Source organism: Rhinopithecus roxellana, chromosome 8, assembly GCF_007565055.1.
Source record: "Rhinopithecus roxellana isolate Shanxi Qingling chromosome 8, ASM756505v1, whole genome shotgun sequence".
NCBI lineage: Eukaryota > Metazoa > Chordata > Mammalia > Primates > Cercopithecidae > Rhinopithecus > Rhinopithecus roxellana.
The window spans coordinates 85,075,944-85,091,175 of record NC_044556.1 but is presented as its reverse complement, the minus strand read 5'-3'; the positions used below and the strand labels follow the sequence as shown (position 1 = coordinate 85,091,175).

Below are 15,232 nucleotides of genomic sequence, written 5' to 3'. Positions count from 1 at the left end.
TAATTGCTTAGAAATGCTAAATTGGAGGGCACTGTGTGAGTGACAGATGAGCCCCAGAATTATACAGACCCACCTCTTCAGTTCTGAACCAACAAGTTGAGCATAGACTATATTTAGTTACAAAGAAACCACATTCTCTTTTTCATGGGTGTTATACAATCCTACACCAATATGACTGTGGAGTTGCTGAAGGTTAAGAAACTGTCTCCACCGTATGTTCTTAAGCAATCATGAACTAACTTGAGAACATTTGGTGGTGGCTCATTCTTGAGTTTGATAACAAAAACCTAAACCCCAAGATTAGTTATGCCATCATTCTCTTCTTAAGGATGTACAATGGAGTTTGGGGCAGCTAACACACTGTTGACAGCTTTGACATTAACAATTTACTTCCCTAGTTTTCTGAAACTCAACTCTTTTGAAGTTTAAAAACAGCAAATATTGTACATTCCCTGAAGCCTAAAACAATGGCAGAAATAAAGTTTTATTTTTTCTATAATTGAATCCTTATCACAGCTGTGCTTACTAAGGACTCTGCTCAGCATCTGCTCAGTCTCTGCATGGGTCACACATGTGTACTTAGGCCACTTGCTAATTTAATGTCAAGCTATAGCCACCTGCACCTCAAAAATCCTCTCCTGAGATGCCCATGACTTTGCAGAGACCCTGTTCTTCTACACCTGTCCCTAGGAGCAGCCTCTGCTAATGCAGACAGAGCTGGAGGTTGAGAATTGTCTTTATGAATGGTAAAGAATAAATTTGGATAATATGACTTGTTGTGAGTGTCAAAGAAGCTTGAAGGCACAACCACAGAACTAGGGGAATTTACCTTGTGGATCAAGGCAGTGCCAAGCCACAGCAGGCCTTCCCACATGAAGGAGGTACCCAAGAGGAGAAGCACAGATCCCTAGTTTCCCTCCTCAGGCTGGCTTTTTAAAGGATAAGGATGGAGTTGCTGAGATGGACATGCCTGGCTTATTTTCCCAAAACTACCCATAGGAAATTCACTCTACTTTTCTAGGAGAGGAGTAAGGGGTAAAGCAAGAGGCTTGGTATGTTTAGAATAAATCTCTCTGAAGTAAAATTAGGAGAGTGGGGAACAAGGATTTCCCTCTAACACTATGCTTCTTCTAAGACGTGGTTAAAGTATGACCGACCATCCACTCAATCATCTAAACCAGCAATGAGTGGATATTCTACATCTGTGTCACTCAGCACTGTAGCCATTAGGCACATATGGCTATTGAGATCTTAAAATGTGGCTACTACAAATTCAGGTATGTTATAATTGTAAAATATAGACTGGATTTTGATGGCAAAAATGCAATATATCTCATATATACACACATATATACACATATATATATACACATATACACACACACACACACACACACACACATATATATATATTTTAGACGGAGTCTTGCACTGTTGCCTGGGCTGTAGTACAGTGGTGCAATCTCGACTCACTGGAACCTCTCTGCCTCCTGGGTTCAAGCGATTCTCTTGCTTCAGCCTCCTGAGTTGCTGGGGTTACAGGTACCCGCCACCATGCTCGGCTAATTTTTTGTATTTTTGGTAGAGATGGGGTTTCACTCTTTTGACTAAGCTGGTCTCGAACTTCTGACCTCGTGATCCAGCTGCCTCAGCCTCCCAAAGTGTTGGGATTATAGGCGTGAGTCACCGCACCTGGCCTCATTAATATTTTTATATTGATTGCATGTTGAAATGTGTATTAGTCAGGGTTCTCTAGAGGAACAGAACTGATAGGATACATATACATATGAAAGGGCATTTATTAAGGGTTATTGACTCACAGTGTCACGAGGTGAAGTCCCACAATAGGCTGTCTGCAATCTGAGGAGCAAGGAAGCCAGTCCAACTCCCAAAACCTCAAAAGTAGGGAAGCCAACAGTGCAGCCTTCATTCTGCAGCTGAAGGCCTGAGAGCCCCTGGCAAACCACTGGTGTAAGTCCAAGAGTCCAAAAGCTGAAGAACTTGGAGTCCGATGTTCTAGGGCAGGAAGCAACCAGCATGCAAGATAGACGAAGGCTGGAAGACTCAGTGAGTCTGGTCTTTCCACGTTCTTCTGCCTGCTTTTATCCTACTGCACTGGCAGCTGATTATATTGTGCCCATCCAATTGAAGGTGGGTCTGCCTTTCTCAGTCCACTGACTCAAATGTTAATCTCCTTTGGCAACACCCTCACAGACACACCCAGGAACAATACTTTACATCCTTCAATCCAATCAAGTTGACACTCAATATTAACTATCACAAAATGACAATACTTTGGATATATAAGGTTGAATAAAAAGTAATATTAACATAAATGTCACCATTACATACATGGCTTGCATTGGACAGCACTATTGTAAACCAATGGTTCTTAAATTAAAATGAGGAATCTATTGCAGATTGATACTTTTATAAAATTCAAATTAAAATATCTTGTTATAAAACACATTAAACCTTTCCTCTGGATCCTGTACTTATTTCATTGCCTGCTGCTAAAAAAGAGTTTGGTTCTGGCCCTGATCTGAAGAGCTTACTAAGAAGTACAAGTAGAAATAGTTCTAGATGTCTCTTCCTTTCATAGGAACCATAAGTAATAAAGTCCTATCAATTCTTCCTCCTGTGTATCCTATGTGCATCCTCTCCTCTTCATTCCCATTGCATCTTCCTTAGAGAGACCTTTATTTCCTTCCTAGATTATTGTGAGTGATTACTAAATAGTCTCATTGCCTGCACTCTCATAATCCCTCTACTTAAAACCCTGCAACTCTTCCTCATGCCTCCTGGTCAAAGTACAAAATTCTCCTAGGACCCTCAAGTCACAGATTAATTGACCCCTGCCTGCTCATTCAGGCCACCTTTCCCCGATTCCCCACTAGAGTAGCAGCCAGCAATTCCTGGTCTCAACCATGGCGTCCTCTATAGAAAACATGATCTCATGTAATCCTTGTAAGAATCTGACATGCTGGCAATATTTTTCCTATGTTACGATTTTTAAAACCAAAGATCAGTCTACCGGAGTAAATTGTTCAAAAATACTCAGGTAGTAAGGAGCAGTGTTAGGATTTGAACTTGAGTCTGTCTAATTCAAAAGGCTATGTCCCTCCCACATGATGTGGTGCTGCTTGGAGTTCCTCTAGCCCCCTCTTATTTCTGGCTTTAGCACATGCTATTCTCTCAGTTCTCCATCTTCTATTCCTGATCCATTTAGGCTTTTCTTGTAATACCTGAGCTAATCACCAACCACCACCTGATGTATTTCTTGAGACCTCCTGACCCCCAAAGCCTAGCTTCTTCTGGGACCCTTTCAGCTCCTTCATAACACTAAACACACCACTTGGTAGTTGGGGGTCTTATTTATTTCCCCTTCTGATTCCTCCTGATGCAGAAACCATCCTTTGTGTTTAGCACGATGTCTATCATGTGAGATGGTTAATAACTCATTCATTCATCTTTTCACGTATCCAACTAATAATTATTAACACAGACAAAGGCCCTGTCTTCATGGAGCCTACCTTGTAGTGAAAGGAAATTGAAAGAATGAACTAAAAATTTAAAAATGCATGTGTGTGCAAGATGGCTGAATAGGAACAGCTCCAGCCTCCAGCTCCCAGCGTGAGTGACACCAAAGACCGGTGATGTCTGCATTTTCAACTGAGGTACCGGTTTCATCTCACTGGGGAGTGCCATACAATTGGTGCTGGTCAGCTGGTGCAGCCCGACCAGTGAGAGCTGAAACAGGGCGAGGCATCACCTCACCTGGGAAGCCCTAAGGGGAAGGGAATGCCTTTTCCTAGCCAAGGGAAACTGAGACACACAACACCTGGAAAATCGGGTAACTCCCACCCTAATACTGCGTTTTACCAAGGATCTTAGCAAATGGCACACCAGGAGATAATATCCCACACCTAGCCCAGAGTGTCCCACGCCCACGGAGCCTCCATCATTGCTAACACAGCAGTCTGAGATCTAACTGAAAGGCAGCAACAAGGCTGGGAGAGGGGTGCCCACCATTGCAGTCTTAAGTGGGTAAACAAAGCCACCACAAGGAAGCTCAAATTGGGTGGAGCCCACCGCAGCTCAAGGAGGCCAGCCTGCCTCTGTAGACTCCTCCTCTGGGGACAGGGAATGGCTAAACAAAAAAACAGCAGAAACCTTGGCAGAGATAAATGCCCCTGTCTGATAGCTTTGAAGAGAGCAGTGGATCTCCCAGCACAGAGGTTGAGATCTGAGAATGGACAGACTGCCTGCTCAAGTGGGTCCCTGACCCCTGAGTAGCCTAACTGGAAGACATCCCACACTAGGTGCAGACCGACACCTCACACCTCACATGGCAAAGTACACCCCTGAGACGAAGCTTCCAGAGCAAGAATCAGACAGCAACATGTGCTGTGCAGCAATATTGTATCTTCTGCAGCCTCCGCTGCTTATAACCCGGCAAACAGCATCTGGAGTGGACCTCAAGCAAACTCCAACAGACCTACAGCTGAGGGTCCTGACTGTTAGAAGGAAAACTAACAAACAGAAAGGACACCCACACCAAAACCCCATCAGTATGTCACCATCATCAAAGACCAAAGGCAGATAAACCTACAAAGATGGGGAAAAAGCAGTGCAGAAAAGCTGGAAATTCAAAAAATCAGAGTGCATCTCCCCCTTTGAAGGAATGCAACTCATTGCCAGCAACAGAACAAAGCTGGACAGAGAATAACTTTGACGAGTTGAGAGAAGAAGGCTTCAGTCAATCAAACTTCTCAGAGCTAAAGGAGGAACTACATAACCAGTGCAAAGAAACTAAAAACCTTGAAAATAGAATGAATAAATGGATAACCAGAATAATCAATGCAGAGAAGACTTTAAAAGAACTGATAGAGATGAAAACCATAGCACAAGAAATATGTGACAAATGCACAAGCTTCAGTAACCGATTCGATCAACTGGAAGAAAGAGTATCAGTGATTGAAAATCAAATGAATGAAATGAAGTGAGAAGTGAAGTGTGGAGAAAAAGAAGTAAAAAGAAATGAACAAAGTGTCCAAGAAGTATGGGATTATGTGAAAAGACCAAATCTACATCTGATTGGTGTGCCTGAAAGTGACGGGGAAAATGGAACCAAGTTGGAAAACACTCTGCAGGATATCATCCAGGAGAACCTCCCCAACCTAGTAAGGCAGGCCAACATCCAAATTCAGGAAATACAGAGAACTCCACAAAGATACTCCTCAAGAAGAGCAACTCCAAGACATATAATTGTCAGATTCACCAAAGTTGAAATGAAGGAAAAAATGTTAAGGGCAGCCAGAGAGAAAGGTTGGGTTACACACAGGGAAGCCCATCTTTGTGTGTTCCCTTTGTGTGTTTCAGGAAATCTCTCCGCAGAAACTCTCCAAGCCAGAAGAGAGTGGGGACCAATATTCAACATTCTTAAAGAAAAGAAAAGAATTTTCAACCCAGAATTTCATATCCAGCCAAATTAAATTTCATAAGTGAAGGAGAAATAAAATCCTTTACAGACAAGTAAATGCTTAGAGATTTTGTCACCACCAGGTCTGCCCTATAAGAGATCCTGAAGGAAGCATTAAATATGGAAAAGAACAACAGGTACCAGCCATTGCAAAAACATGTCAAAATGTAAAGTCCATTGATGCTAGGAAGAAACTGCATCAACTAGCAAGCAAAATAAACAGTTAATATCATAATGACAGGATCAAGTTCACACATAACAATATTAACCTTAAATGTAAATGGACTAAATGCTCCAATTAAAAGACACAGACTAGCACATTGGATAAAGAGTCAAGACCCATCAGGGTGCTGTATTCAGGAGACCCATCTCACATGCAGAGACACACATAGGCTCAAAATAAAGGGATGGAGGAAGATCTACCGAGCAAATGGAAAACAAAAAAAAGCAGGGGTTGCAATCCCAGTCTCTGATAAAATAGACTTTAAACCAGCAAAGATCAAAAGAGACAAAGAAGGCCATTACATAATGGTAAAGGGATCAATTCATCAGGAAGAGCTAACTATCCTAAATATATATGCACCCAATACAGGAGCACCCAGATTCATAAAGCAAGTCCTTAGAGACTTACAAAGAGACTTAGACTCCCATACAATAATAATGGGAGACTTTAACACCCCACTGTCAACATTAGACAGATCAACGAGACAGAAAGTTAACAAGGATATCCAGGAATTGAAGTCAACTCTGCACCAAATGGACCTAATAGACATCTACAGAACTCTCCACCCCAAATCAACAGAATATATATTCTTCTCAGCACCACATCACACTTATTCCAAAATTGACCACATAATTGGAAGTAAAGCACTCCTCAGCAAATGTAAAAGAACAGAAATTATAACAAACTGTCTCTCAGACCACAGTGCAATCAAACTAGAACTCAGGACTAAGAAACTCAATCAAAACCACTCAACTACATGGGAATCTAACAACTTGCTCCTGAATGACTACTGGGTACATAATGAAATGAAGGCAGAAATAAAGATGTTCTTTGAAACCAATGAGAACAAAGATACAACATACCAGAATCTCTGGGACACAGTTAAAGCAGTGTGTAGAGGGAAATTTATAGCACTAAATGCCCACAAGAGAAAGCAGGAAAGAACTAAAATTGACACTCTAACATCACAATTAAAAGAACTAGAGAAGCAAGAGCAAACACATTCAAAAGCTAGCAGAAGGCAAGAAATAACTAAGATCAGAGCAGAACTGAAGGAGATAGAGACACAAAAAACCCTCCAAAACATCAATGAATCCAGGAGTTGGTTTTTTGAAAAGATCAACAAAACTGATAGACCGCTAGCAAGACTAATAAAGAAGAAAAGAGAGAAGAATCAAATAGACACAATAAAAATGATAAAGAGGCTATCACCACCGACCCCACAGAAATACAAACTACCATCAGAGAATACTATAAACACCTCTACGCAAATAAACTAGAAAACCTAGACAAAATGAATAATTTCCTGGACACTTACACTCTCCCAAGACTAAACCAGGAAGAAGTTGAATTCCTGAATAGACTAATAGCAGGCTCTGAAATTGAGGCACTAATTAATAGCCTACCAACCAAAAAAAGTCCAGGACCAGATGGATTCACAGTCGAATTCTACCAGATGTACAAGGGGGAGTTGGTACCATTCCTTCTGAAACTATTCCAATCAAAGAAAAAGTGAATTCTCTCTAACTCATTTTACAAGGTCAACATCATCCTGATACCAAAGCCTGGCAGAGATACAACAAAAAAAGAGAATTTTAGACCAATATCCCTGATGAACATTGATGCAAAAATCCTCAATAAAATACTGGCAAACCAAATCCAGCAGCACATCAAAAAGCTTATTCACCATGATCAAGTGGGCTTCATCCCTGGGATGCCAGGTTGGTTCAACATATGCAAATCAATAAACGTAATCCAGCATATACACAGAACCAAAGACAAAAACCACATGATTATCTCAATAGACGCAGAAAAGGCCTTCGACAAAATTCAACAGCCCTTCATGCTAAAAACGCTTAATAAATTCGGTATTGATGGAATGTATCTCAAAATAATAAGAGCTATTTATGACAAACCCACAGCCAATATCATACTGAAGGGTCAAAAACTGGAAGCATTCCCTTTGAAAACTGGAACAAGACAGGGATGCCCTCTCTCACCACTCCTATTCAACATCGTGTAGGAAGTTCTGGCTAGGGCAATCAGGCAAGAGAAAGAAATCAAGGGTATTCAGTTAGGAAAAGAAGAAGTCAAATTGTCCCTGTTTGCAGCTGGCATGATTGTATATTTAGAAAACCCCTTTGTCTCAGCCCCAAATCTCCTTAAGCTGATAAGCAACTTCAGCAAAGTCTCAGGATACAAAATCAATGTGCAAAAATCACAAGCATTCTTATACACCAGTAACAGACAAACAGAGAGCCAAATGAGGAATGAACTCCCATTCACAATAGCTTCAAAGAGAATCAAATACCTAGGAATCCAACTTACAAGGGATGTAAAGGACTTCTTCAAGGAGAACTACAAACCACTGCTCAGTGAAATAAAAGAGGACACTAACAAATGGAAGAACATACCATGCTCATGGATAGGAAGATTCAATATTGTGAAAATGGCCATACTGCCCAAGGTAATTTATGGCAAGCTTAATACATGCCATCCCCATTAAGCTACCTATGAGTTTCTTCACAGAATTGGAAAAAACTGCTTTAAAGTTCATATGGAACCAAAAAAGAGCCTGCATTGCCAAGACAATCCTAAGTCAAAAGAACAAAGCTGGAGGCATCACGTTACCTGACTTCCAACGATACTACAAGGCTACAGTAAGCAAAACAGCATGGTACTGGTACCAAAACAGAGATATAGACCAATGGAACAGAACAGACCCCTCAGAAATAATACCACACATTTACAGCCATCTGATCTTTGACAAACCTGACAAAAACAGGAAATGGGGAAGGATTCCCTATTTAATAAATGGTGCTGGGAAAATTGGTTAGCCATAAGTAGAAAGCTGAAACTGGATCCTTTCCTTACTCCTTATATGAAAATTAATTCAAGATGGATTAGAGACTTAAATGTTAGACCTAAAACCATAAAATCCCTAGAAGAAAACCTAGGGAATACCATTCAGGACATAGGCATGGGCAAGGACTTCATGTCTAAAACACCAAAAGCAATGGCAACAAAAGCCAAAATTGACAAATGGGATCTAATTAAACTAAAGAGCTTCTGCACAGCAAAAGAAATTACCATCAGAGTGAACAGGCAACCTAAAGAATGGGAGAAAATTTTTGCAATCTACTCATCTGACAAAGGGCTAATATCCAGAACCTATAAAGAACTCAATCAAATTAACAAGAAAAAAACAACCCCACCAAAAAGTGGGCAAAGGATACGAACAGACATTTCTCAAAAGAAGACATTCATACAGCCAACAGACACATGAAAAAATGCTCATCATTACTCGCCGTCAGAGAAATGCAAACCAAAACCACGAGATACCATCTCACACCAGTTAGAATGGCAATCATTAAAAAATCAGGAAACAACAGGTGCTGGAGAGGATGTGGAGAAATAGGAACACTTTTACACTGCTGGTGGGACGGTAAACTAGTTCAACCATTGTGGAAAACAGTGTGGCGATTCCTCAAGGATCTAGAACTAGAAATACCATTTGACCCACCCATCCCTTTACCGAGGATATACCCAAAGGATTATAAGTCATGCTGCTATAAAGACACATGCACACGTATGTTTATTGCAGCATTATTCACAATAGCAAAGACTTGGAATCAACCCAAATGTCCATCAGTAACAGACTGGATTAAAAAAATGTGGCACAGTTTTGCAAAGGACCTCTTCAAGGAGAACTACAAACCACTGCTCAGTGAAATCAAAGAGGACACTAACAAATGGAAGAACATACCATGCTCATGGATAGGAAGAATCAATATCGTGAAAATGGCCATACTGCCCAAGGTTATTTATAGATTCAATGCCATCCCCATCAAGCTACCAATGAGTTTCTTCACAGAATTGGAAAAAACTGCTTTAAAGTTCATATGGAACCAAAAAAGAGCCCGCATTGCCAAGACAATCCTAAGTCAAAAGAACAAAGCTGGAGGCATCACACTACCTGACTTCAAACTATACTACAAGGCTACAGTAACCAAAACAGCATGGTACTGGTACCAAAACAGAGCTATAGACCAATGGAACAGAACAGAGTCCTCAGAAATAGTACCACACATCTACAGCCATCTGATCTTTGACAAACCTGAGAGAAACAAGAAATGGGGAAAGGATTCCCTATTTAATAAATGGTGCTGGGAAAATTGGCTAGTCATAAGTAGAAAGCTGAAACTGGATCCTTTCCTTACTCCTTATACAAAAATTAATTCAAGATGGATTAGAGACTTAAATGTTAGACCTAATACCATAAAAACCCTAGAAGAAAACCTAGGTAGTACCATTCAGGACATAGGCATGGGCAAGGACTTCATGTCTAAAACATCAAAAGCAACGGCAGCAAAAGCCAGAATTGACAAATGGGATCTAATTAAACTAAAGAGCTTCTGCACAGCAAAAGAAATTACCATCAGAGTGAACAGGCAACCTAAAGAATGGGAGAAAATTTTTGCAATCTACTCATCTGACAAAGGGCTAATATCCAGAATCTACAAAGAACTCAAACAAATTTACAAGAAAAAAACAAACAACCCCATCAAAAAGTGGGCAAAGGATATGAACAGACATTTCTCAAAAGAAGACATTCATACAGCCAACAGACACATGAAAAAATGCTCATCATCACTCGCCATCAGAGAAATGCAAATCAAAACCACAATGAGATACCATCTCACACCAGTTAGAATGGCAATCATTAAAAAGTCAGGAAACAACAGGTGCTGGAGAGGATGTGGAGAAATAGGAACACTCTTACACTGTTGGTGGGATTGTAAACTAGTTCAACCATTATGGAAAACAGTATGGCAATTCCTCAAGGATCTAGAACTAGATGTACCCTATGACCCAGCCATCCCACTACTGGGTATATACCCAAAGGGTTATAAATCATGCTGCTATAAAGACACATGCACATGTATGTTTATTGCGGCACTATTCACAATAGCAAAGACTTGGAATCAACCCAAATGTCCATCTGTGACAGACTGGATTAAGAAAATGTGGCACATATACACCATGGAATATTATGCAGCCATAAAAAAGGATGAGTTTGCGTCCTTTGTAGGGACATGGATGCAGCTGGAAACCATCATTCTTAGCAAACTATCACAAGAACAGAAAACCAAACACCGCATGTTCTCAGTCATAGGTGGGAACTGAACAATGAGATCACTTGGACTTGGGAAGGGGAACATCACACACCGGGGCCTATTATGGGGAGGGGGGTGGGGAACGCATTGGGAGTTATACCTGATATAAATGACGAATTGATGGGTGCTGATGAGTGGATGGGTGCAGCACACCAACATGGCACAAGTATACAGATGTAACAAACCTGCACATTATGCACATGCACCCTAGAACTTAAAGTATATATAAAAAAAAAAAGTGGCACATATACACCATAGAATACTATGCAGCCATAAAAAGGATGAGTTTGTGTCTTTTGTAGGGACATGGATGCAGCTGGAAACCATCATTCTCAGCAAACTATCACAAGAACAGAAAACCAAATACCGCATGTTCTCACTCATAGGTGGAAATTGAACAATAAGATCACTTGGACACTGGAAGGGGAGCATCACACACTGGGTCCTATTGTGGGGAGGGGGTAGGGGGGAGGGATAGCATTAGGAGATATACCTAATGTTAATGACGAGTTAATGGGTGCAGCACACCAACATGGCACATGTATACATATGTAACAAACCTGCACATTGTGCACATGTACCCTAGAACTTAAAGTATAATAAAAAATAAAATAAAATAAAATAAAAATTCATGTGTGTGTGTGTTTGTGTGTGCGTGTTCTGCTTGCTTGTTCTTCCTCTAGGTGTTTTAGCACACCACTTACCCTAATGATATTCACCAAGGGCACTCAATTTGTACTGCTCCAGCCAGCTGCTGTGTGCCAGTGCAGCCATCTGCTTTCTCTCGTTGCCATCCCCAGGCAGGCAGCCTGTTGGACAGGGGCATGGTCATTCCTTCTTTTCCCATTTGTTCAGTGTCTCTGGAATCAGTTTTCTCCTTTTCATTTTGGGAATGTCTCAGGCGTGCCCAGGAAATTTCCTTCCAGCTCCTCTCCATCACCTTGTCATATGTCAGATGTGCTCAGCAAAATTGTCTATGCTCTTGAGGACAGGCTGCTCAGTGGACCATAGAACCTCAGCTTCATTCTCTGCATCAGCCAGACTTGGCATAAGCCATGACCTGTTTCAGCCTCAGTTTTCTTGTCTGTAAAATGTGAAGATTAGACTATTCTAAAGTTGATGCTTGGAACCCTTTTCTTGTATAAAATCTAAACAGTCTTGTATAAAATCTAAACAGATACAACAGATTTACTCATCCGTCAGCAATATTTACTGAGCACCACTATGTTCCAGGCATTGTCTTGGGTGCTGATTATAAAGCAAAGAACACAGTAGTCTTAATTCTCTTCAGGGTTATGCCCCAACTGGAGGAAGCAGATAGATAAGTGAATGCATGGTTATGTCAGGTGGTGATGAGAAAGTCACAGTACAATACCCAGGGTAAAGTGAGTGGGGAGTGTCAATGGAGAAGTGGATAGAGACTATTTTGTGTAAAACAGATAAGGTGACCTCTGAGCAGAGACCTGAAGGAAATGAGAACTACTTGGAAATCTACCCCACTAGTCATATAGAGTCCCCAACCATATGCCCTGCTACTCATGCCACACCGCCCTCCCACGTCACTCTATTATTTCAAGTTATGATACAGATGGACATTCCTTTTCCTCAGGAAAGCTCTCAGAATGACAGAAAAGTCCATCGGTTATGCTCAACACTCTTCAACATCCCCAACTCCACTGCACATCTGCTCTTTCTTTGTTCCTTGTCTTGCACAGAGAGGAGAATGACTGGTGAACAGGAGTAGCCCAAACTCGTGTCACAACCTGCTGGGACCGGGGGAAGGAAGTACCTTCACACGGAACAGCCCCTTTTTGTAAACATTTTCCCTTCCCCTCCAGGAATAACGTTTGAGCGGTTATTTATAGAAGATATATTGACACAGAAGACTGCAGAGAAGATTTGTAGCGTGCTTCAGGGGGCAAATGCGTATAGTGGGCTGTATGTCTCCTCAACCCTTCTCAGCTAAGCCCACCTACTTGGGGTGCTGTCTAGTTCAGGAAAATCACTAAGTGATTTATGTGTCCTCATACTTGCCTTTCAGACCATGTCCCACCCCTAAGGAGTTTCTAGGACAAGGATGGTAAAGTGAATGGAACTTCCTATCTTTGACTGTTTTCACTACTCCTTCTCATTAACCTATATGGAGCTTCACTGCCATTCATAATGTTCACGGTGATCTTAGCATAGCATTTCATTCGGTGAGGCTACTAGATATAGTCACCTTTCAATTCCTCAGAAGTCCGAAGTTCAATGGCAGAGAGTTAAGCTTTGACAGGTCTCCCATCTGCTTCCTCTGTGTGCCCCCACACTAAGAACCCCAAATAAAACTGAGCAAGATAGTGACATGTTAGGTAGAAAGAAACAGTCCAGAGTCTTTCATTCATTTTAACAGGTGTTTGAGTAAACTAGTACTAGATCAATTTATTAGTCGAGCCACTAGTGGACTTGGGACACACAATTTACCTGTGTTGAAGAGAAGCCTCAGACTTAAGGCAGCTTGGTCACCCATAGGTTAGACACACACACACACACACACACACACACACACACACACACACTGAATGAGATTCTTTTGCCCACCCCCAACTCATTTTTCAGAGTGATTGTTTCAGGTCCATTTATTTTCCTCTGCAGAGCAAACCAGTGAAAAAATGGCCTTCTCACTCCTGAGAGACCTTTCACCCGGCTTTCTACTTTTGAATTCTCTCCATAGCTGGTTTCCTCTTAGGCCCCGATAGAGCAGGTGAATATAAATGATTGTTCAGCTGAGGAGGGAGGGGACATTTTATTTTCCAGTTGTAACTGAAGAAAGGAGATGGGGTGATTTGTAATGTAAAGGATCAGGTTTAAGCTAAGGTCCTTGAAAATGGTGGGAGCTAGAAATCAATTAAAGAAAGAAGCAAATAGTGACGTTAGCTAATATTCGTTGGTTCCTTACTGCATGCTGGGTATGCAGTAAGGATACTACATTTTAAATGTAAAAAAGTGCGTGTAAACCGTGAACCATTCACAGGATACTGTGAACATTGTGCATGCACTATTCACTTTGCCCTCATCACAATTCTCTGAAGTAAAGACAACTGTCACCCCCAGTTTATAGATGAAGAAGTTGAGACAGCAGGAGATTAAATAACTTGCACACATCATGTGCTTAGCAAGCAGAGCAGCTGCGGAGGAACCTAGCTGGTTCCAGGGCCCCTGTACCTCACCTCTCTATAGTACCTCTTTGCTGAATGATTTGCTATGTTTTTGGGATGCCTGCCAAAAAAGACCAGTTCCTGATGGCTCAATTTTCATTGCAGTCCCTGAATCACACAGGCATGCTGACTACATTCTTTCCTGGTACAAACCATCGTGCGGGAAACACACAGCAAGAAGCATCTTCAGGTCACAAGATCGGTAACACCATCTACCTGGATTTTTTCAAAAGCAGCAGAATATTTAGTTTTCTATTTCAGTGGCTTCTAACAGAGATCATTGTTTGCACAAGATTAAATTTATGCAGTCATCTTATGTTAGTGTGTGATGTGGGACGATGGTATATGTGGCAAGGTTTGCTCAGGTCACCCTTGTAGAAAGCGGCCTCAGTGTGATTCAGAGGTGATTGGAATCTGGGAAGGATCTTAGAGTAGGAGACAAATTTGTCTCCCCAGGTTTTATGGCTACAATGAGGCAAAAAGTATATTTTGTTGGGGAGAGAAATAAAACAAGAAAACTTCCGGATTTATAGATTTAAGCTGTGAGTTTTCAAAAATTCACTATAAGCTCTGACATGAGGTTGACAATTTCCTGTTCTCTGTTGTTGGCTGCTTTGGTTATAAAAATTCAGGATTGGAAAAGGTATTACTAAATATTGGAGAGAGATATTAAAGAAATATCTTTAATAAAGATATAATACCTTTAATAAAGAAACTGATACAGTTGATACGTTCTGCAAGAATTGAATGGATATTTTTTAAAAGTACAGATTTAACAAGAAGGTGAGCGCCTAAGTAAGTGGCATGTGTAGAAGTAATGAGTGTCTTGGTTAAAAATCAAAGCCAGAGATTTCTGTAACCATGATGGGTAAGAACTGTAAAACCTACCATTTAAACTTAATATCTGTTTGATATCTCATCAAAATTAAAAATGTTAATATTTACATAGGGAAGATGGTCCCTTTGTTTTAGGACCAGTTGAAATACACCAGTTGGTTACCAATTGTTCTATATGTTTTGAGGCAAAGTTCAAGTGTCATTAATCTAAGGCAAAATATTTAAGATTAAAAAATAAATGTCCTGCTTGATAATATAGGTAGTGTAAATTGTTGTGCATGGCTGGGCCAAAACTATATTGATTCTCTTTCATGTT

General features: G+C 40.9%; 1 long non-coding RNA gene across 1 annotated transcript; it reads left to right on the top strand.

Annotated features, from left to right (window-relative positions):
• Positions 1-1,420: 1,420 nt before the first annotated feature.
• Positions 1,421-14,395, top strand: LOC115899094. The gene is made up of 3 exons (XR_004058720.1): positions 1,421-1,542; positions 13,517-13,625; positions 14,185-14,395. It is a non-coding gene; the product is annotated as an uncharacterized LOC115899094 (long non-coding RNA).
• The last annotated feature ends 837 nt before the right edge of the window (positions 14,396-15,232 follow it).